A 2,500-nucleotide genomic window follows, 5' to 3' on the forward strand; every position below is an offset into this window, starting at 1 on the left:
CACTCCACACCGAGTACAGGGACGAGCTCCAACCAGCACCTTCTCCACTCCACACCGAGTACAGGGACGAGCTCCAACCAGCACCTTCTCCACTCCACACCGAGTACAGGGACGAGCTCCAACCAGCACCTTCTCCACTCCACACTGAGTACAGGGACGAGCTCCAACCAGCACCTTCTCCACTCCACACTGAGTACAGGGACGAGCTCCAACCAGCACCTTCTCCACTCCACACTGAGTACAGGGACGAGCTCCAACCAGCACCTTCTCCACTCCACACCGAGTACAGGGACGAGCTCCAACCAGCACCTTCTCCACTCCACACTGAGTACAGGGACGAGCTCCAACCAGCACCTTCTCCACTCCACACTGAGTACAGGGACGAGCTCCAACCAGCACCTTCTCCACTCCACACTGAGTACAGGGACGAGCTCCAACCAGCACCTTCTCCACTCCACACTGAGTACAGGGACGAGCTCCACTCACTCACACAAACACACCTGCACAGACACTTCTGCTTCAGTACTCCATCATCACCCTTCAATTTAACGAAACTTCAGCTCTAATCAGCTTCAGCTCGAACCCCACCTGCCTTATCTGGTGTAGTTCCTAATCGTGCCTCCAGAACAGCTCTGACTCATCTTAGCCTAAACTCCACAAGACCTCTAAAGGTGTGTGTGGTGTCTAACATCATATTAGTAGATCCCTCAAGGTCTGTAAGTTATGAAGTGGAACCTCCACAGATCAGACTTTTTTTCAGCAGGCTCTATAGAACCTCAATAAGGTTGAACTGTGGGGAATTTGGAGGTCAACATCTTGAACTGTTTGTGATGTTCCTTAAAGGGTTCCTGAACAGTGTGAATGTGCAGAAGCTTCATCATGCTGAAAAAGGACACTGCCAGGGAACCCCTGAAGGGATGCAACTGCAGGGGGTCTGGATTAATGTGCAAGAAGATGGTATGGAACATCAAAGCAACATTTACATGAACACCAGGATCCAAGGTTTCCCAGCAGAACAATCACACTGCCTCCACCAGCACTTCTTCCTCCCATCTCTTCCACAGGTTAACCCCCATGCTCCCAGTCATCCACATGATGGAAAAGAACCCGAATCATCAGACCGTCTGTAGGCCTCCAACTTCCATTGACGCTCATGTGTCCAGTGAGAGGCTTTGGATGGTGAACAAGCAGGGGCTCTCAGACCTCTCTGTAGATATGCAGCAAGCTGTGGAGACGATTCCATCCCACACACCACACCACTCCCACACATTACACACCACACACCACTCCCACACATTACACACTACACACCAATCCTACACATCACACACCACTCCCACACATTACACACCACACACCACTCCCACACATTACACACCACACACCACTCCCACACATCACACATCACACACCACTCCCACACATCACACATCACACTCCCACACATCACACACCACTCCCACACATCACACCACACTCCCACACATTACACACCACTCCCACACATTGCACACCACACACCACACACCACTCCCACACATTACACACCACACATCACACATCACACACCACTCCCACACATCACACACCACTCCCACACATCACACACCACTCCCACACATCACACTCCCACACATCACACACCACTCCCACACATCACACATCACACTCCCACACATCACACACCACACACCACTCCCACACATCACACACCACTCTCACACATCACACACCACTCCCACACATCACACACCACTCCCACACATCACACACCACTCCCACACATCACACACCACACACCACTCCCACACATCACACACCACACACCACTCCCACACATCACTCCCACACATCACACATCACACACCACTCCCACACATTACACACCACACATTACACACCACACACCACTCCCACACATTACACACCACACACCACTCCCACAGACCACACACCACTCCCACACATCACACACCACTCCCACACATTACACACCACACACCACTCCCACACACCACACACCAATCCCATACATCACACACCTCTCCCACACATCACACACCACTCCCACACATCACACTCCCACACATCACACACCACTCCCACACATCACACTCCCACACCACACACCACTCCCACACATCACACACCACTCCCACACATCACACACCACTCCCACACATCACACACCACTCCCACACACCACACACCACTCCCACACACCACACACCACTCCCACACATCACACACCACACATTACACACCACACATTACACACCACACACCACTCCCACACATTACACACCACACACCACTCCCACAGACCACACACCACTCCCACATATCACACACCACTCCCACACATTACACACCACACACCACTCCCACACACCACACACCAATCCCATACATCACACACCTCTCCCACACATCACTCACCACTCCCACACATAACACACCACTCACCACTCCCACACATAACACACCACACACCAATCCC

The 2,500-nt window shown here is 52.4% G+C and overlaps 1 protein-coding gene across 3 annotated transcripts in view; it reads right to left on the reverse strand.

Moving 5' to 3' along the window:
• LOC310720430 (uncharacterized protein) overlaps window positions 1–2,500 on the reverse strand; it is a 9,493-nt gene that overhangs the window by 3,401 nt on the left and 3,592 nt on the right. The window lies entirely within an intron of this gene.

This window comes from Silurus aristotelis (genome assembly GCF_946808225.1).
Source record: "Silurus aristotelis genome assembly, chromosome: 26".
NCBI classification, from domain to species: domain Eukaryota; kingdom Metazoa; phylum Chordata; class Actinopteri; order Siluriformes; family Siluridae; genus Silurus; species Silurus aristotelis.